This window comes from Choristoneura fumiferana, chromosome 25 (genome assembly GCF_025370935.1).
Source record: "Choristoneura fumiferana chromosome 25, NRCan_CFum_1, whole genome shotgun sequence".
Taxonomy (NCBI): Eukaryota; Metazoa; Arthropoda; class Insecta; order Lepidoptera; family Tortricidae; genus Choristoneura; species Choristoneura fumiferana.
Window position 1 is genome coordinate 9,594,292 of NC_133496.1, and position 23,271 is coordinate 9,617,562.

At 34.7% G+C, this 23,271-nt stretch overlaps 1 protein-coding gene across 2 annotated transcripts in view; it reads right to left on the bottom strand.

Annotated features, from left to right (window-relative positions):
- LOC141442334 (cGMP-specific 3',5'-cyclic phosphodiesterase-like) overlaps nucleotides 1–22,665 on the bottom strand; it is a 121,804-nt gene extending 99,139 nt beyond the window's left edge. For both annotated transcript variants that reach the window (XM_074107294.1, XM_074107295.1), the window contains exon 1: nucleotides 22,436–22,665. The gene's annotated coding sequence lies outside the window, so the exon portion shown is untranslated. The remainder of the gene's footprint in view (nucleotides 1–22,435) is intronic.
- Nucleotides 22,666–23,271: the final 606 nt, after the last annotated feature.

Consider the following 23,271-nt stretch of genomic DNA (forward strand, 5'->3'; position numbering starts at 1 on the left):
TTTGACAATGGTTATAAAGCTTTAAGCTTTAATTGGTTTTATAATTATAAAGTAGCAGAGTTTAAGAAGAACTCTAAATTACCTACTAAGATCATATGTCACATGCAAAATTGCATAACAAAACAATATAATGAAATGACACTCTTTATTGAACACCAAATAGTAAGCAATACAAAAAAAAACAAGTATGAAACTTATGGGATTTTTTACAAGGTTAACGATACACGGACTTATCACTTCTAAGCGATTTCTACAACGGAACATTTAAATCAGAAATAAATAATGAATAGATTTTAGCCGGTGATGCAATTTTCAATACATTTATGTACAAGCAAAAAAAATAGAAAAAAGTATGATAATTAGCGACCAGACATACAATACACATTTACAACATATATAGATAGTTATATTCACAATAAAATATAAATAAATTATTTATAATTGTAATACTGATACACAGGATGGGAGATAGTGCTTCCTAATCAATAACCAGACTTAAAAATAAATAAAAACTGCTCACCTTAAGTTTATTGTAGAATTTAAAGTAATCCGACCCGCACACAGTGTTAATCATATTATGTATGAATCATAAATTCATTTCAATAGCACTTTCGCGTTATAATGTTATTAGGTACGCAATGAGTAGGTACCTACCTCCTTACTTATCGAAAAGGTAAATTAAGTGAATGAAATCACGTACGAGTCTGATGTAATTTCAAAATAATTAAATACAAAACATCGCCGAGAAATATCTAAACAGATCAACATGAAAAGGAGTTCAGAAATATCAGTACTGATACTAGCACATCGAATGAAAATAAGAAAAACAATCGTACCTATCTATCAGTTATTGATGTTATCATAAGTCAATAGTACTCTAGTTGTGCCAACGGTCAGCATTCGCTATATTTAAGCAGCTTAAATCAATATCAAGCGATGGTGGCAATTAAGTAGATATTGAGATTAGTGAAGGAAATTATATAAATGACGTATCAATAGACGTAAAGTTGCGGGCAATTGGCGGATGTAAGTGACGAGTTGCCATTCATTGTGGCATCCTAAGAGGGAGGCCTTTGAAAAATGTGCATGATAATGATTGATAATCATTTGTTTGAATATACGTATTCTCAGAAAACTCGTGACTTTGAAGCAGATTTAATGAAGCAGAGCAGCTCGACTCAAATATAGATAGGTAATAGGTTACAGTACAGCCGAGTAACAAAGTAGTCACAAATTTTAAATCGAATTTCTAACAGCATCGAAGCTTGAGAACCAATCTCCTCGATGGTCCCGATCGAAACTTTATCATCGGGAAATATTGTCCAACTTATATTGGGTTTTAGAACTGCATGCTATGTTTATTAGATTGCTTTGATCTGCAGTTTGCTCATATAGGGTTAGATATAGCAGTTATTCTATTCAATACAAACCGTAATTTAATTGAAACATGAAACGATGAAAGCTAGAAGATTCAAAATGTACAAAGACATCACGGGTCACTTTTACCTTTAGCCTCCTGCAGCCCCCCCCCCATACAACAAAATATGACATCGAAATTTAAAACTTAATGTCTCACAGATAAAGTTGTTTTTTTTTCTAAATTTAAACGATACAAAGAAAATGACACTTTATTCGTTTTTCAAAAGATATAAGTTCTATTGCTAAGAATATGTACTAGTATTTTCACTTTTGACCCCAGGAGGTTAGATTATTTTTTCCATGTTTGTCGCTTTCTTTCTTCTTTTTTAGTATTTAGGTGCTACTTGATAAGAACAAAACTCATGTTTATGGGGAACATTTTAAATAGGGAAGATGCTCGTAAAAGTTTAATTAAATTTATTCTTATTTACATTTTTAATACATTATTTACAACTTCCATGATTTTCCCACTAACGTCGATAAGCCAAAGGCTACGAGAAACAAAGGAAACCTTAAAATTCTATATTACAGACTGGCTAAAACCAAAAAGTCGTTTCTGGTAAATTGCATACGTTTTTATAATAAAATTCTAAAATATATTACAAATGAAACAGGACAATGAACGACAACTCGCCACATGCATCAACTGGTAATCCGAAAAAAAAAATGAATATTATTTACTGTTACACAATGAAAATCACTTACGCAATTTTATTGAAGTCGTCAGCCTGGCGTTTTTTGAGATGATGGATGACAGCTAAACTAGTGTTCCTAGCTGATGCCTTTTTTTACTTTTTATGTTGTTCAATTTTACATGTCTAATGTAGTTTCACAGTGTATTGGTAATTACTGTGATGCTGTTTTAATAAATGTACCTGTAATAAATAAATAAATATTGTGTTTTTAGTGTGATAAAAAAACACCACAAATAAAAAACAAAAAATATTCGATCAACTGGACTCGTGTCAGCCCTAAATCTTGTCTTGACCCAAAAAAGCGGTCAGCGTGTCACACCAACAGCTCACTCAACGAGTCAACAAATCCCTTTGATGCTATTTCTATTGCACTCAGCCACTCAATGACTTTATTGCACTTCGCTGACACTTGTACTGAATTTAGTTCTCCAGTCACGAAAATAGAAGACCGGTTGGAAAATATTATAAAATTATCAAGGGCGCATTTCATTTCTCTTGAATACACAGACATGCAAAAATAAAAGGTCACTTTGATAAGGCTGACTTTAAAAATTGATCCTTTAATTTTTTGATAAAAGCATGTCCTTAAACAATAACACATACAATGATAAAATAAATTGCCACAGATTAAGTATTCCGTTTATGACACAGCTACCGAAATGGAACATTTTACACGTCGATATCAATGTCACACAAAACGAGACAATAGGACATCAGATACATTAATCCCGTACGATCCGCCTGGACTCGATAAAATATCGATTACGCCACAAAGGGGCGCCAGTAGCAATATAGGTTATGTCCCATTATAACCCATCCGTCGCAAGGTAACAAAATTCCTAAAGGTATAGTGAAATTCAATATTCTGACAGGAAAATAACAAGCAGATTAGGGTCAATCCGTCAATAGGTTTTCTTTGGGCGTTTTTCTTCAGAAAATAGCGTAAGTTCGTTTCGAATAAAGGATATTTAGTAGCATTATCCTTACATCAAAGGTAAATAATTCTAGGAGGTTTAAAAATAAACTGTAAAGTGAGCTTAGTTAGGTTTCAATTCAACTGAGTAGGTATAACACGATGAAGCTCCATGGTGCGCTACAATACAATACAATACAATACAAAGACTCTTTATTGTACACCAGACATAGTAAGCGATACAGAAAACAAATTATTAAAATTACAAGGTGAGCAATAGGCGGCCTAATTATGAAAATAACAAATTTTTGATTCCAAATTCTCGATTGACTTTTGTTTTTCTTGTCATTAGCACCTTGCTTGCACTACTGATTGGCAGGGAGTTAGCTAAATTATGATTGGATCACGATATGCCTCAATGACAACCATTATTGTGAGCCTGTGAACGGTCTTTTTTGACTCCAACTTGTCCTAAATTGTTAACGAAATCACTGGTGTTGATCCGATTCTTAGTAAAATTTAGCCAAGTAATCCATAACAATTTTAGACGAGCAATTCTTCTCCATTTATATTCTTGTAAATTTTTATGTGTATGAATATTGACGCCTCGAATGACTTCGATGGTATTTGCTTTGTGGGGGGTTTCGGGCGAACAATTGATCTATCTTGGTTATATATGGGAAAACGCGTGTATACATCCGAGTTTTAGCTCGGTCGAGTATTTTGTATAAAGGAATATTGTCACGCATGTTTTGAGTAAGTATATTTTGAGTTTCAATTAATTTTAATATTGATTAACTAGCTATAATATAAAATGCGCTTATTACACTGCATCGTAAATATAACTATTTTTGTCCAAGATATAATTTGGAGACGCGATGCACCCTATACTTAATTCAATATGCTGGTTCGGACAGCACGATGTATTTATATTAATGCTAAATAATACCACATACACATACGAGTATTAATTTCTCCAGGTGATGCCTTTGTAGTAGAATATTTACTATGCAATTAGATATATCTTTTCTACCTTATATATTACATAGGTTTGTAGACGTGGATACCTTATATAATATTACAGTTTTAACGATTCAGTTTACCCGTGCTGATCATGATCAGATGTATGCAACTGCGTCAAAATATCGGAAGTTCATTAAAGGTAAATGTAGGTAGGTCTACATCCTATAACACGTAGTTATATCTAGTGAATATTTACCTCTAGTTATCAAAATTTTACATAAAATTACCATTAGGTACAGTTACTAACGCGACATCATGCCAAAATTAATATTTTCGGGTAATTGATAAATAATAAATATCACGGGACAATTCACACCAATTGACCTAGTCCCAAAGTATGCTTAGCAAAGCTCGTGTTATGGGTACTAAGCAACGGATAAATATAATTAAATATATATAGATACATACTTAAATACATATTAAACAACCAAGACCCGAGAACAAACATTCGTATTTTTCATACAAATATCTGCCCCGACACGGGAATCGAACCCGGGACCTCAAGCTTCGTAGTCAGGTTCTCTAACCACTAGGCCATCTGGTCGTCTAGATAAATGAACCAATCGCACATCTCGAGGTGACTCTCAATCCCAGAGAATCCGTATCAGCAATAAAAAGGGCATCCTAAGCATCATTTGCCTTGTTGAATTAGTATGCTGGTTGCGTCCCTCACGATGTAAGACGCAGCTCTACGTAGACGTGGGTTCAAGGTGGTTACAGTTATAATTCTCTTAAGGTGACAGCGGAGACAACTGACAGCTTAACTTCTCTACACACACTAAAATTACGTTACAGTGCGTGAGCATTTAGATCGAGTGTGGCATGACATGGAACAGCAATTTAATATACTTACGTACTGTACACACTTAAATACAAGCAAAAGATACCTGCGAGGGGAAGTTATTTGCGAGTTTAAACATTACGGTAAAACGTTTTTCATTGGATTTACTGCTGACTACACTGCATTTCAAAAGGCAGTTTCTTCTGTTTTATCATCTTTTCGCGTTCCATCACATTCTAGCTTTTCATTTTCTCCAAAAAGCTCTCAAATTTTATTACACTCTCCGAGACATTATTAGAATCTGTACCGCCGTTTTATATTTCACTAGACTACTATCAAACGCCAGTACCCGGGGGAAGGGCAGGAAATAATTTTACGTCATAAATTCGGAATTTTACGTCCACCCTCGACCCTTAAGGGCACATTTCGGGTGAACAACGTGTAAGCCATTGAAATATTTCAAAATTGATGTCCGTTTTTTTAAACCCTTGGCCATTTCAAGGATGTTTGAGCTTTCGTAATAAACAGGTGGAAAAAAATAATTGTGTAAAGTTAATTGAAAAAGGACTGATGAAGTTCTAAGGAACAGACATCGGTAAATTTATTGGTGGAGTACAAAAAATTTAACAACAATCTGTTCAACTGTGAAGTTTTAGGTATGCAATTTAAATTTTTAACCAACGAGAACTAAAGTAATTTTTACTCATAACTACTACAATACCCGGGACTTTTTAAGCTTAACGAAACGAATAATAGTTACCTTGACGATCCCCGGCTACATTTTGGTGGCCGTAGTCACGTCCAAACGTCGGGGTATTTCTTACTTGTTTTATTAAGCGTGATAAGTCCTAGATGTTGCAGTAGTTATCAATGAGAAATATTTCTATCAGTCTGCGTATCTACTTGAAGTAGTTAACACAAACCCATACTTAAATAAAAAAATCCTATCTATATTTTATTGTTCGCTTGATTGATTGTTCCTATTGCATAAATTTGACAGATTTAAGTATATTCTTGTTTTGCTTTTAATTATTATTATTGACTTAAACTCTATTTTGACATTCTAAATTCTATTTTTAATTTTGGCTGACAATTTATTGTAATAAGATGTATTTTTTGTATACATTTGACGATTTCTTGTAATTTACTGACCTGTGTTTAAAATGTATTTTTTCAAAAGGTAATAAATAAATCTAATCTAATCTAATATATCAAGATTTGGTACGAGTAGCATTAAATAAAATTACATCGTTTGGTTTCCTAATCAATATTTACATCCCAAAGAGACGGTGTAACATCGAAAAACAAATATTAGTTACTTAAGCGCAGCTTAAGCCAGGCAGATAAGTTTGTTAGCAGTTCTTTCGACAGCAGAAAAAACAGATGTACCATTTTTCTTAGTACGAAGATAGTACGAAGTCATGATATTATCTAAAGAAGAAACGAAAAAACATGAGTTTTATATGGATAATATATATTCATAAGAAAAAGCGTCAGATTTATAAAACACATAAATGTAGGTACAAACAGTGACAAAAATAGTCCCCTAAAGGATCGAAGCAAAAGATCAAATAACACTAGTCGCGAACGAAAAGAATCACGCTGGCGTAGTTTCGTAGCCAGCTCTATCTCCAATTCTGATTAATCCACGATCTGGACTCAGCAAACATCCGACACAATCATCCAACTTCCTCGCTGTTGACCTTTGCCGTCATTACACCGATTACCGGACCGCTGGACACTATATCGTTAATCCTTTGAAATAGATAACGAGGGACTGATGCTCCGTAAACGATAGCATTAATACTTCTTGAGCTGAAAATATTTTCGTGTTTATCTAAATATTATACTTACTAATATTATGTTTGCTTATTTGGAGTCTTTTTGTATTTTTTTTATTTCAACTCCAAATTTGTTACTTGCGACACTAATATTGTCAATGCGTATGTATTTATGTTTATAGGGAATTTAATCATCGCCTGTAGGTAGGTACTTAGGAATCCACTGCTTGACATAGACCTTCCCAGAAACGCGCTATTTGTCTGCTATGCTATGTGCTGCTGCTGCTGCTATGCTATGTGCTGCTTAACGTATCCACCTAGATGAGAGGAGCCATAGTTTTTGTAATTTTATTTTTATTTGAATATTGGATTTGTTTTTTATAAAAAATACGTTAGGACTCACAAGGAAACCAATATTAAATATAATAACCAGACAGTCTTCTTAACTTTTTATTCTTATGTTCTGTTATTATGCTTTGTCTTACTCTTACTGTATTTTTTTATATTAGTATTGTAGTCTTTTAAGTTTTCTTTCTTCTTGACTTTTTATTACTACAGTAACTCAGTTGATAACAGAACATTTATTTCTATTCAAACTTGGCGACAATGGCTCTCTGCTAAGGTCAACAACTTTTTCAAGGCTTAAGAAATTATGAAAATCACAGTCATTAATATATTCGTTAGCTTTATTATCCACCGGTTCCCCAAAAAATATGTTTTCAAAATCACAAATTCACTCGGTTTAAAAAGTATTCTTTGCAATTATGCTCCATCTCAAAACAATTCTCCTGTCGCACTTAACTACCTCAATTAACTTTGAAGTCAATTGACAGTTATTAAACACAGTTTATGTAGCTAAACCTGGATCATCACGATCATCACAAATACATCAGCCATGTAATCATCCTCGAACGATCTGTAAACGATAGATGATCAGTAATTTCCTGACTACGGGTGATCTTGTCTCAATTATGGGCAATCAGCACGTTGCGTTACGCAGAGTTCTGTTCATCATAGCATTATCAAAAATCTAAGACAGCAAAGTTTAAATTCGTCATTGTAACAAGGCTCTTCTCTTAAACACAGTGAAACAAATTCAGATGAATAAATTCATTAAGTAAGCAGAAAAGCTAACTGACCATCAAACTGAAACCAAAATACGACCCTAAATAAGTCAGAAATCATCACTATTAGAAATACCTCCTTTTTGACCGTCAGCCATTATGCAGGTCTCTAAATTGCTCGCAAAGAGACCGTTTTGCAGCAAATGACGCTAAATAACCTAACGATCAAAATTAAGCGCGCACTAATGGCGTCAACTTACACTTGTGTGAGTGGATATGCAAATCTGTTTGCGCAGTATAATTTGGGTGAATTTACGGGCTTCAGAACTAACCACAAGGCTGGTGTCGTAGTATTTATATAGGGACTGCTATAATCTTCTTGGCACTGCTCAAAAGATTGCGGTCTGGAAACTCTTCATAGAGACAGGCAGGATTGATATAAAAAAAATAACTGTAGAGATATAAGTGAAATATTCAGTCATATTTGCAACAAACACGCGTATTCCTGGTATGCTAAACTGAACACATTTCGTGAGTATAGGTTTTGGCAAGCAAATAGTATCGATGCCAACTAGGTCGTTTATTGGCATCACAAATCAATGTGCACATGAATAATTTATTTGAGCAACAAACATGTTCCCGCGACTTCAGTTGCTAAAAATAATAGTTAACAGTAAGTTGCTAGTCATGAAAAGGACGAAAGGAGGGAATTAATTGTAGTAACGAAAACTACATAAAACTTTTAAAATAGTTAGTAAATAAAAGTCAAAATATACATATCTTTATTTTCAGTTTAGGGTAAAGCTCTGATGAACATCAAAAAATATGCCACTGATTCAGCAAAAATAGACAAAAAATGAGGTGAAAAGGTGAAAAAAAAAAGGGTGTTTAAGTAGATTTTTTTTAAAACAGAGTAAGGGGTTCTAAACTCATTCTATGGTATTTTAGAAAACCACTGACAATTATTCTTTAATTTCTTTAGCTTTTTAAAACAATAAATAGTCTCTGTCGTTAGTAGAAGCAAAGTCCACGAATGGATAGCGAATTTAGTAACAGTAAAGTTCGCGCTAGCGTGCAACAGCCTGAATTTATTACCCACAGACAGGAAAATGTCTAGAACGCTACCGACACTGCATTTTCAGTAGGAACGTCCAACAGCGGACGCACCGCCATTTATTTTACTTTTTTCATTGTTTGTACCGACATTTTGAACGAACGACTTTCCGATTTGGGTAGCTTCCAAAAAACTGTTTTGTGATGAAATACTGCGGCGATGGGACGAAAGAGTTGTGCAGCGAGTTTTGTGGATGTTGTGTTAGATCATTATGGAGATTGTGATCGCGGTCGTGATTATGTTCAATCAATATAGTGGGTGAAACACCTGAGGTCAGAAAAATACCGGCCATGTGCAAGTCAGACTCGCGCACGAAGGGTTCCGTACATTTATATACAACATTAGACATTAGCAGAAAACGACAAAAGTCAAGTTTGTTGTATGGGAGCCGCCCTTAAATATTTATTTTAGTTTAATTTAATTATTTATTTTTAAAGTGATTATACAACTGAAGATTCTGTGAATATTTCGATTCTACCTGTTGCCGTTATTAATATCGAGCAAAAAACGGCAAAAAAAAACACTTTTGTTCCAAATCCAAATCATTTATTCAGTAAATAGGCCGCAATGGGCACTTTTACACGTAATTTTTTAAACTACCAGCGCTTTCGGAAAGACCATCATTGCCAAGAAGAATGCGCCGCAAGAAACTTGGCAGAAAGTCATTTTTTCAAAAGAAAATAATTACAAATAAAATACTTAAAAACTACAGTATAAAATTAAAGAAAAAAATTCAAAAAAAATAATAATACATGGATGTATGGGGTCCCTTAGTTACAAAACTAAACACTAACTATATCTACGTTCAGTGGAAGTGTAGAATGCTCCCACCGTCATAAATTACAAAAATAAATAATAATATTAAATAATAATAGTAACCGTTAGCTTCGTAGTTAGGGTCACTATCAAATTGACTAGCCGTTGCCATTCATCCAGGGCCCGATTGCATAACAAAGTACAAGCTAATATTATTCGCGATTTTGTATTGAAATTCACTAATACTATTAGCTTGTACTTTATTATGCAATTGGGCCCAGGTTGTAGTTTCTTTTGCTCGCAATCGGGTAATGAAATCAATGGCAATATCAATCGGCGTGTTATCAGACAGCCCTCAGGTGTGCTTATGCTGATTATGTTATCATGATAGACTTTTCCGTTTCATTATTGACGACTCCAACATATTTATTGTAAGGTATAACTTTTGCATAGACTTTTATATTAAAACTGAACATGGATCGTCATTGTCTATTAAAGAACTGAGAGATTTTTTGTTATAGATAAACGAAAATCTTATTTTAATTGTTGTTTTTATTTCATATCTTGACGTTCTTAATATTTATTAATCTTATTTATAATACCTTTGACGACTTCAAATATAAATTATTGTACCTTGATATTTAAAGTAATTGATGTTGTAAACCTATTTATGTATTAAATATAATGACCGGATAACTCACGTCTTAAATCGAGTTTAGCTGGACATGTTTCGGGCTAATCCGTAGCCCTTCGTCTTCGGAGCAACGCGACTCAGCGGCTGCTGCAACACGCGCACTGCGCGCCGCCGATTTAAGACGTGAGTTAACCGGGTCATTATATTTAATATGAGTGAGTCTCACGGTAGTTTCATGTTCTATTTATGTATTTTGAATGAATAAATAAACTAAGCTAAACTAAACATTTCTAAAAGGTCTATCTAGCTTTTGTTCAGGAAACTTTATAATTATTCTATTTAAATTAATAACTTAACGTGCAGTGACTAAGCACTTTCACAATTTCATTGCGACTAACTTTTAGTGAATGTGTGCAAAGTTTAAATTGCGGGCAATTTTGCCATAGTTCTTGAAGTACGAGTAAGTAGATTAAGCCAACCAAAAGTGAATACAAACTATATTGTCTATTACGAACTCTGGACTCCAGCACGGCAGCAGGGTTACCATATCTCAGGATTTGTCTCGAGATCTCGGGATCTTGAGACTCTTCTCAGGATTCCGGCCGGAATTTAGAAATCTCGTGAAATCTCAAGACTTTTAGAATTTTAAATAAAATAGAGAATTGTGACACCTTTTTTTTAAATGTAACAAAAAAAAAGTTCTCTTCATTACACATAATAAAGACTAACTAAAACATTAACTTTAGACGTGTTAATTGCACAAATAAAATCAACAGAGATCACAATAACATCGATACTTATTATATACCCAGCGGCAAAAAATTTGGCCTACCCTTCATAAAAAATACCGATTTTGCATACATTTGAGGGCCAGATTTTTTGCCGCTCAGTATAATAATTGTATTTTTAATTCTAAATTATGTTTGAGAAAAAAACCTGAAATTGCGACAAATTCTCAGGGTTTTTGAGGGAAATCAAGCTTTCATCTGGTAACCCTAAGCATGGCAGTATCGACGGCAAGAGAAACCACCATTTTCACAAGAAAGTCGCCATGAAAGTTCATTACTGATTCTCGACCGATGGCTCTATAGCAGTGGTTCTCAGCCTTTTTTTGACCAGGGACCACTTTGATTTCCTTGTTGTTGGCAGGGACCACTCCGTACAAGAAAAATAAAGTGAACCAAACCGAAAATACATTTTAATCAAAACTCAAACATTAACAATATTACTCTAATAGAAAACATTTTTTTTAAACCCCCGACGCAAAAAAGGGGTGTCATAAATTTTACCGCTATGTGTGTCTGTGTATCTGGTTTTTTTATTTGAAAGCAGGTTTTCTAGCGATAGTTCTTAGGCATGTTTTATCAAAAACAGTTTAGCCGTTTTTGAGATATTGAACTTTGAAGTAACAAAGTCGGGGTTTTCAACTTTTTGTTGGTTAAGTTAGGTTATTATATATATCAATATGATACATCGGCCGCGAAACTTGGAAGCGTTCGCGGACCATAATTTTGGTTCCTGCGGACCACTGGTTGGGAACCATTGCTAATAGTAACAATACTCTTTGACCGGCTTTCGAACGACTAGTGTAGCGCCTTAGAAGAGTATATCACTTCATCATCCCATCCTATATACGTCCCACTGCTGGGCACAGGCCTCCTCTCAGAACAAGAGGGCTTGGGCCATAGTTCCCATGCGGGCCCGGTGCGGATTGGGAACTTCGAACGCACCATTGAATCGCTTCGCAGGTTTGTGCAGGTTTCCTCACGATGTTTTCCTTCACCGCAAAGCTCGTGGTAAATTTCAAATGTCATTACGCACATGAATTTCGAAAAACTCAGAGGTGCGAGCCGGGGTTCGAACCCACGACCTTCTGCTTGAGAGGAGATAGGTCAAACCACTAGACCCACCACGGCTTCTATGTATATATCTATCTAGTATATCACTTATGCCTGTTCAATTCTTGACTTGACAAATGAGGGTAGTTGATATTTTTCTCCATTATTGCGATGCTTGTCAATGGAATAGTGATGGCAATCGTGTGCTAGAAAGACAACCCGTGTAGAGGTTACAGTAATTGTATGTACCTAACTTTTTTTTAAATATTTCTCGTTGAACTGTCAGCGGAGCTTAAATGTGCAACAATATACTGCATGAAAGTAGTTCCACTGAACTTCTATAAAGTTGTGATCGTTGCGAGTTAAGCTGAGTTCATCCATACAAATCCCCTCTCACAAGTTAAGTCCCGTAACGAGCATGGTGTGTGATTGCATCGAGCTTGTAGCTTCTGAATATTAAATAGGTGCACATCTCTACAAATACACCGTGCCATTCACTAGGACCCATTTGCTGGCCTGTTACTGGTGTCGGAAGGTTGGTTGCAAATTTTTCATACTAATACACTCGCATTTAGCCAGGGTTGGGACTACAGGTCGATTTACAAGAGCTTGCACGAATGAATTGAATGAGTGAATGAAAGTATCTGTACGAGTATGTTACCTATTTGAATACACTTCACACAAACATGAAAATGTCATGCGTCTGTCATTTTCTAATAAAAATGTCACAGACATTTACCTTCATTCAATCTATTTGTGTCAGCTCTTGTGAATCGACCTGAGGCCGTATTGCTTAATGTTTCTGACGCTCGCGATCGCAATCAAATGACAGTTTTTGTATGCGAAACCTGTCATTTGATTGCGATTGCGAGCGTTAGAAACGTTAGGCAATACAGCCTCCGTACTTTCTAGGAGATATTACAGTCAGTATCTTACAAGGTCAGTATCATTTAGAGTAACTTATGTGTAACTGCAACAGTGACGTTTATTGTTAAGAGCGTTTATACCTGCTGAGCTGGCAACGTTGCATTTTTGCCAGTTTTTCTCGATTATTCCATAAAAATTGAATGAAAATTAAAAATGTTTCTGATAGAACACTTCTCAATATATAAGTTAATGTGTCTACTCCAAAAATTATTCGTGATAGACTTTTATATTCCTTAAAACGAATTAATGTTTATGACCGGTTTTTAATGGTTATAAACGCTCTTAAAAGCTGCCACAGCGGTTCACTTGTTGGACTACTTGTTAGCTCAGAAGCGATAAGGCCGCCTATTGCTTACCTCAGAAAGTCTCGGTATGGTGTGCAATAAATAGTTATTGTATTGTATTGTACATCGAACCACGTAAATGAAACGAGCTTCAAAAATTTTAAGAACACCGAATGTGTTCCGTCAAAAGTCAATGTTTATGCTGATAAAATAAAAAGGAAACGTTTTATCAGATGGGAACACTTAAATACATAAAGAAAATGACTTGGCCACTTCCATGATGGAGAGCTTTCTAATACAACAGAGCGGATAAAAGGAACGAGTCAAGTTTCAAATATATGTGGAAAACGAATGGTACAATAGAAAGAAAGATGACGCTTGAACAACGTTAGTAATATTTGCAGGCAAATTGTATGCAAATAGACTGCTTGTTTCATAACATTACTCTTTCATCTTTGACGAAACATCATAGGCATAATTTCGCTATCTCTAAAAGTCATTAAACTGCAGATTTGAAAGAATACTAATACAAAGGCGCCTTAGGCCCACTTGCCGTAGCGTTTAACGTACTCATTTGTAGAAATGCTCCGGAGACATCTTGTATAGTAAATAAAATAACTTTCTATATTTGTTTGTTACTATAATGTAAGTGTTATCCTTTAAACTACTGAATTAATTTAAAACAGATTTTACATTTGTAAAATTTCAATAATGAAAGCTGCTCTTACTCTAGATTAACATGTGCTACTTTTGTTCTGGAAAAAATAAAGTTCACGCAGGCAAAGCGGAGTGTAACAGCTAGTTATGAATAAATAAGCTACGACTAGTTGGTAAATAGTGAGCTAACTTACTGTGAACTATAATAATTTTAGATGCCAGCTGGCAAAAATAACATAAGCCCACAGGGATATACGCAATTTCTACAGACGATAATATCCACCTGGAATAAGGTTTCCGTCCCACGGGGCTCTGCATCCTTGATGTATTTTTGGGTTGAAAGTATCCCATGTCCGTCATCGGGTGTTAAAGTATTTTCTGTTGTAATTTTCACCGAGTTTGAAGATACATTTGGGAAATAATTATGGCGACCCAAGAAATTCCATTACCACCCTAAAGTTCAATGTCAGTTGTACAGTTTAAAATAACTAGTAAAGACAGTTTTCACTTGCTAGTAAATGTGTTAATCAGTCTTATTGTTTCCTTTTTTAATGTAGGAACTGTCATAAAAATGGTAAAGCACTTAGTCAATCGGCTATATTTTATTACTATGGCTTTTTTCCAATCGTTATTTTTATGGTTTCGTTTCGACAATCAAATTTTTAATTTATTTTATCTACATCCATGTCATAACTTCCCTATAAATATTATGTTCAGAGACGATAAGCAAATGACCTACATTAAGAAACTTCTATCTGTGGTTGCATCTTAATGTTTACATTAAAAAAAAACATGTTTGGTTTCAATAATCAAATTAGTCGATTTGTAATTTCATTCAATAATAAAATTAATATTCCATGCATATTTTGAATCGCGAATATTATAATCGATTTGAGAATCAAAATCGACTCAAGTCTAGATTGTTTCGAACGTCTAAGAAATATAAACAAGCTCACTCTCACCAAAGCGCGTTTCGCCCATTTCGATAAGAGCTTTGAAAATACAGCGAAAAAAGTTTATAATAATTTGGATAGTGAGTTAAGGCAACCTGGTCACATTTCAGCGTAAACTAAAGTCATACTTTTTAAAGAGACCATTTTATTCCATAAAGGAATTTTATGCAAAAATACTTTTTGACTAACTGATAATGATAATGTAATATATTAATTTTATTTAGTATGAAATAATTATCTACCTGGACATATATTCTACATTGTATAATATATTGACTTGAATACCATAACCATAATTACTATTGTTTGTGTAACTCCTAGTGAATAATAACTAAGTACTTGTATTATTATAAAAAGGTAACAAAATGTATTTGCACGCATTTGTGTTTAAAAGCAAATAAAATATTTGAATTTGAATTTATGAATTAAAAAAATATCATATATTGAGACTGATGTTATTATTGAAAATGCAGGTATATCTAAACATAATTGTAGAAAACTTAAGATATGCATAAAATAAGTCACGCCGAATTTGTAACAATTAGCAAGGACATAATAATATGGTCATTTACATGCTTTTGGTATTACAAGTGATAGTTCTTTACTGTTTTTTAAAGACGTTTTTCAATAAAAAGACTCAACAAGATTGTTTACCCTGTTTCTGATGCTAAAAAATTAAGTATAGATGATACCCAAATATACACATACAAACTTCAATATGCATGATGCTCGATTTCTAAAATGAATAAAAGCTGAATACAGAGACTGATACTTACGCTAAAATTAACTTATCTACTTATAATTGTCATTTTATTTTACCTACGGTTGTTATTTTTTTAAGGGTTCGATTTGATTTAATTTGAAGTGATGTAAATAATTTAAAGATTAACAGCCTTATTCATAAAAAGTTAGAGCCTCCTTGAAGGCTCCTTGAAGGCCCGATGCTAAAAAACATGATTCATAAACGTCTGTTAGCGCTAATCAGTCGATCAAGGCTCTGCTAAAGTTAGCGGACCGTAGACCCTCCTTTATCTCCCTGCTAAGTCACAAAATGGCCGCCACAAGTTTGAACAGCTGACTTTGACAAGAGCAAAAACCATACCGAAGATATTTTAGTGAAGGGTGAAGTTACGCAAAGATTAAAAAAAAACCAGGAAAAAATATTTTCAGGAATTTGTATTTAAAAATCCTCTAAATTAGCAGCAATAAATTAACAATAAGTATGAAAAAAAAAATAGGATGATTAACACAATTATGGCTTTTTGCACAACATAAACATGCGGATCGGAAATGGCGGGAAAACAAACTTATCGCTTTTTATTTTTTTTCCTGCTCATTTGCTGTCACTGCTGTCAACTTTTTTTTTTTAATTATCGATTAGGCCATTTTTGTCTTTGATTTGTCAAGGTGGCCAACATAACGAGTCTAATCAGTCTATCAGCGGCTCAACAACTAGCAGACTGCTAGCAAGCGTTTATGAATCATACTTCTTGACAACCGTCTAACAAGCTTAATCAGTCTGCTAAGTAACAGACCGATCAAACCTCAATTAAGGATTTTTTATGAATAAGGCTGTAAGACTTTCATCTACTACATTAAAGAACAACTTGTCTATTAAACGTGACTTCAAAGGTCTCCCCTAATTGTAATGTATAATCAATTGATGAAAATCTGTATAGATTTACTTGTTACTTGATTTACATAACTCACTGAATCGACTGTGTATCTTTAAAGCCAACGAAATCTTTGATTTAATTCCAACTCAAAGAACCATGATTACAGGCGGTTAGCATGGCTTCAACTGTTTACATTTGATTACTTTTCGTTTTTGGTGCATTTTTATTAGAATATTTTAAATCGGTTTTCATGAAATTGCATACCAAAGAAATACGAATTGTCTTCATTTCATTGCAATATCAATTCTGACTTCATTACCGAATCTAATTCCATTCCAACTTCATAAAATGTAATATGTATACACAGAGAGAAGGAAAGTGATAAAAAAATACATGCCCAAGTCTTCTATTTTATAGATTATCGTAAACTTTATCACCAATTGTGTTCTAAGGAAAACAATTGAATGTCGATAACAGCTGATAAATACAACAGAGCTGTCTGACATCTCAGCAAGGCGCTTAGTCGACGTTCTTTCATCTTGTATCGACAATGATTATCACCGACCTTCGTAGAGTATTATCTCTGGAACTAATCCTATTCTCATACGGAATAGAGGCTGTAACTCAATCTGATTTACAGCTAAGCCAAGTATTTTTTATGATCCTTCTTGTTTAGCGACAAAGAGTCTCGGCTCGCCGGCGAAATGTATGCTTTGTCTCAATGGCTCTTAGTTTTTGTCTGGAACTACTCTAGATTGGTGTTGGCTTACTTCAAGACTTAATGCAGAATGTTCAATCTCTTGAGTCATAATTACTAGGGATGGGCCGAAATTCGCTTTACATTCGGTTTAACCGAATTTCGGCAGCTTCAGCCAAACTTCGGCATTCGGCCAAAATTCGGTTCAAACCACATTCGGCCCATCACTAATAATTACCGTTTACGAAATTACGTATGATACGTATCAGGCTTTTGTTGTAAACAATTAATTAATGTCGTAATTGGAATTGGGATCCTGAGGATTGGTGATTAAAATATGTCATACGCCGAAGAAAAGTAATAAGCAGTTAGCAGCAGAAGTAGATCAGGAGTTATGGTGCTCAAAATGATTTATTTATTTATAGTCATGTCATGTTCATTACAATAACATGTCACATTAGTATAAAGTGTAACGCGGTACATGACGCCCTGTATGTTCACACAACAGCAGTTTATAAGTACCTAACTTAATCTAAAATTACATGATATACCTATATGAAATTAATTATACACCTATTAGACTCGTACATTATAAATTTTATTGATTGATTGATATTATTCTACGTTAAAGAGCATTTAAATGTCATGATTTAAAAAATATGCAAATGTCAAATAAAATTCAGAAATTCAATTATTAATTAGGTACCTAATTGTCAGTGTTACATATATTTTTTTATATTTACTTATTTTACAGTTTAATCATTTAAGAACTCGTTGATATAATAATAACATTTATCGATAAGGAAGGTTTCAACTTATTTTTGAATATATTTGTCCGGGATTCTTGCCTCTACACATGAACTACTGCACTGCCAAGGTAATAAGAGAACTGAGTAGATCATTTTGAGCACCACAACTGGTCATCTAGTTGCTGCTGACTGTACAATAATTGACTGCTGGTTTTAAATCCACAGAAATTTCTTAGTCATAAAATACAGTCAAAGAAACTGAATTGCGTACCAGGGTGTAGCCTAATTATTTCGGTACACCTCGACTAGACCGAATAAAAATAGTAATCATAAAAGCTAATTTAATTAGGCATAGGTACCAACGTTAGATATAAAATGCATACTAGTTCTAAGCATTAAACGCTCTAATATTATTAAAATAAATGATATTATTCCTAATGATTCATTAATCACTAGCCATAAGTTCTAATCATTGATTGAATTGAATTTATATTATATAAAAACAAATACTCAATTAGGTATATTAATTAATTGGTAAATACCCACATGGCGACCATGGTCCATGGGTTAGGTTAGGTTAGAGTTTGACAAGGCGCGAAGCGCCTCACCTACGCGGAATAGGAGCTCCGCGCAGTTTCCTCAACTGCACGATATACATACGTCACAAGTGACTGCGCGGCGAGCATATAAAAAATTACAAAACGTTGCAATAAAATATTTTTAACAAAGATTTTGTGTAACACAAAGCATTTAGTAAGTATTAAAAGTAATTGAAAGCATTCAATGAGTAGCAAGGGTTAAAAAACTGACAAAGTGTAATCTAACTCGCTCACCGAGATTTTCGTCGTGTTCCACTATTCAAGTTCATAAAGCATGAGAAAACCAAACATCATTCGGACAAAAAGGTTAATCGTGAAAGACAAACTTAACTTATTGCTTTTGAAAAAATATACTCAGCGGCACAAAATTTGGCCCACTCTACTTACAACATTACCTAGGTACTACTGCATACATTTGAGGGCCAGATTTTTTGCCGCTCAATATATCTTCAATATTATACCACAAAATACAGATAGTTCAGAAGTCAGTCTCCTGTATGTACTTCACTTTTCATACCTACGCTCGGCTGTCGCTCTAAGGTTGTCAACTATGGCTTATGCACCAAAAAACTATCGTGGTAGCGGCATTCTTATCTAGTTGTTTGATTTATTGTTGAGAATGAAACGGGAAGAATGGAAATATAAATTAATACTTAACTAAAATATTTTAAGTTTAATGTCATTGTTATATTATAAATTTGTTACAGAAAATATCTTGCGACGATTTCGTTATTGGCGAAATTCACGATTATTTAATTTAAACAACCGTCCACTGAACAGTTATGATAACTTTTTTTTTGTTGCTCCATTATTGCACAAAAAAGTTCACAGACGCGTGTCTCAAGCGGATGGCCCTCGCGCTCGCACTGGTCCCAACCGGCCCGAGATACCGTGTCCATGAGCAGTGTCTATGTTTGCGTTGCTCGAGCGCACTTGTATGGAGATTGACTTCTGAACTATCTGTATTTAGTGATTATACGTTCGATCACCCATGATCCTCAAGTAAAAGTTGATGTGTGTAGCATTTTCCAATCCACTTGCAAATTATGGTAGTACTACTTATTAGTTATTCTGTGAAATTACTTGCTCTGGGAATACCGTTGAGATCTTATTTTTTAATAGGATTAGCTTTTGATTTAATATCAAAAGTTCAAAGTAGTTCAAGGAAATGGCGATGGATTGGACACACGCTTCGAGGGTCGAAAGATCACCTGCCCAAGCAGGGTCTCCGTTGGCAATCTACTGGCAGAAGACGGCCAGGACGTCCTCGACCACGTAGAGGCGATCAGTTGAGAAGGAGGCTGGCTCAATTGGTCTCGGCTGGGAAGAGCTGGAAGAAGCCGCGCAAGATCGAGCCAAATGGAAGACTCTTCTACGAGCCCTATGTCCCTAGTGAGGGATAACAGGATCCCATCATTATCATCATCATCAAAAGTTGATGGATCCCAAATAAGGATTTCGTTTATTCTTTGAGAAATAAGGCATCCTGAAATTATGAAATTTATTACAATAAAAGAAATTGTATTTTATAGATTTAATAGTCGATTTCAGCATTATTTCATAACAGCGGAAAATTCGGATCGGGGGGTTTTCTCATTACAATAAAAAAACTCTTTTCGCGTCTCGTTAAAATCGAATTGAATGAAGTGAAGCAAAGTGGAAAGGCATATATCGATTTCAGATTATTCAAAAACTGCCCCGTTTCTTTTTATTGAATTACTTTAATTTACATTTACATCGAAACCTTAGCTTGGAAAAGTCCATTTACTTACATATTGCTTCTTTTCCTCTACGTTGGCATTGGATTTGGGTACGATTTTCAGCTTTTCCGAACAGTATTTTTATATTCAGTTCTAAGCAATTAACAGAGATACATTTATGTTACTCCAAGACTGTTCGAGATTCTGAGAGATCTGTGCCCAGCAGTGGGACGTATATAGGCTGGGAAGATGTATGATGTCTACAAGACTTTACCCGTGGCTTCACTTGCGTATAGCGTTACGACTGTCTATTGTCTACAGTTTGTCTGTTTTGCAAACTCCTTGTATCTAAATTTTTGGGTTTCCGGTGAAAAAAAATTGTATTGTAATGTATACCTCTCAATAGTATTTTTAGGGTTTTGTACCTCAAAAGATACAAAGAACCCTTAGGTATAGCATCACTTTGTTGTCCGTCAGTTTGGCTGTCTGTTCGTTCATCAAGAACCTTTTTTCAGGAACGTATAGAGTACCATCAACCAAATAACTGGTGTATTATTTTTTAAACAAGTTCCTATCAAATCAATATGTCGCTAAAGTCGAACTTTCAATTTGACAGACACGTCTATTGGCATTATTGTTTTGTGACATGCGAACGATTATCAACTTTAGGGTGGTAGACCACATATTTGGCTGATGGAACGCATCAAGCTGAAATTAATATGAATAGGTACTCAGGTAGCAACCCCTTCGAAGCAGTGAAAAAGCCAAACTTTTACGTCGATGCGCCATTAAGATCGGTGTTGTGATCCAGAAGGACCATGGACAAGACTATCTATAGCTATATCTAGTACTATCTTTACTAATTTGTTACCTCTTCACGTCATAACTGCTGAACCGATTTAGATGAAATTCGGTATACACACAAACTATTGAGTCCCAGGGAAGAACAAAGGATAGTTTTTATCTCGGAAAATTGTATAGTTCCCACGGGATAGTGATAAACGCATTCTAAGCGGACGGAGTCGCGGGCAACAGCTAGTAAGTAATAGAACTAAGATATTCCTCGTTGTTATTTGCGAAAGTTTGTAAGTCATATTCAACTTTATAACCGCGGTGGGACAAAGTACTTGACTTGATAACAGTTTTATTTAATTTTTATTTACTAACTAGCGTTTAAATTCCAGACGTCCAGCTACCTACATACCAAATTTCATGACTCTAAGCCCAGCGGTTCTTATTTTAAGATTTTATCCCTATCCCGTAGGAATATCGGGATAAAAAGTATCCTATGTTTTAATCCAGGTTATAAACTAACTTTTTGCCAAATTTCAGTCAAATCCGTCTTGCCGTTTTAGCGTGAAGAAGTAACAAACATACTCACTCACTCACAAACTTTCACATTTATAATATTAGTAGGATAGTAGGATTAACAAAAAAAATAATAGAAGTTTGTTTTGGGAATAAAAAGTGTAAGTACCTATCAAATAACTTCTCATCTACACTTTATTGTGTTTACAAGCGGTAAACAATAGAATAATCGTAATCTAACAACAAATTAACTTAAACCTTAGGTACTTATTAGTTTCTTTTATCTTTCCCATAATTATATTTTGCCTGCTTTAACTTACTTCGTCAATACGAGTCCAGCCCAGTCTGGACTCCACTGTTTACAGGCGTTTATAACTCCTTTATCATATTGATCTAATTCGTACCAAATCGAGATGCCGATCTTTATATCAAGGATGTTGTCAATAATCTCATATCGTGTTTGAGAGAGACGGTTTGTGACCGGTGATAACGATCTTGTAGTAACATGTATGATATGTGTAGACGTTCGTATTATAAACAAAGCAGGTTGGAAATACTCCTTGAGAATTATAGGTCTCCATAATAGTTATAATTATGGCAATAATGACATCATCACAACCACTATTTACCTGGGTTTTAATAGTCAATTGAGTTCCATCAAATTCACGTTTATTTTGGATTTAAAATTGCAGCGTATATACTGAGTCGCTTGAACGAAATTACAGCTGAAAGTATCTGCTATATTTACATAAACAAATCTAAGGATTAAAGCGATACTGTTTTATTTACTCCCGCCCGTCTATAACATGCTGTAATAAATAAGTGACTTAAAATGAAAAATAGACCAGCAAAATCAACAAAAATCAATGTGAGAAGCAATTAGACACAAGCAACGCAAATTGGCACTAAGGTTAAGCAAGTACTCACTTTCGCTGAAAATTCTCTATTGGTAGCCGTCAAATGGATCGCATTACGTTGTCCGTATTGACGTGCGATGAATAGTAAAACAAGCCCTGGCTGCTGTGACGTCACAGGTTGGAACCAAACACAGGCAAAAACGAGTTTTCACACGCGATTTAATTGAAGATTAGGTATTGCGGCAGCACGCGGCTGAATTGTTCGGACGTTCGTGCGAACGACGTGCGCGCACCGCGACGGCTGGCAGCGGACTGAAGGCTCGCTCTGCTTGAGGTGTGCCGGACCAATCGCGCGGCTGTCCCCCTCCGCCGCGCCGCCCGCCCAGGCTAGCGCCGAGCTGCCACAGAGTACGCACCGTAGAGTCAACAATCGCAAATGGATGGGCAGAAGCTACCGGCTATTACGCGTAAAAGCCTTTTCGAGGTGTTTATTTAAAAGTTTCGCATAATCAAGTGATTTTTATTGTGCAGATTGCTTTGGTAGGAAATTGTTACCTACTAAATTATTAGTTAGAGGTAATAATGAAGTAACCAAAATTGAAATCGAAGCAACGCACTTATTGTAAGTAGTAATCTACTATAAAATGTCACTGAATTGAAAATTTTGTCTAGATTTGTGTTGTTTTCACTGAATTACTTAATTTAAAATAGCGCTATTTATATTAAAAACAAAGACACTTCACTAAAACTTAATCATTAAAAACTTATAAGTAGGTAGGTTAGTATAACAAAGTAATATTTCCAAGAATAAAAACAGGACTATTTACCTATTTAATAATAACGGTTTGTCTGAAATTCGGCCAGTGTCTACGTGACTTAATACACGTTTTGCAAGCATGCGTATCC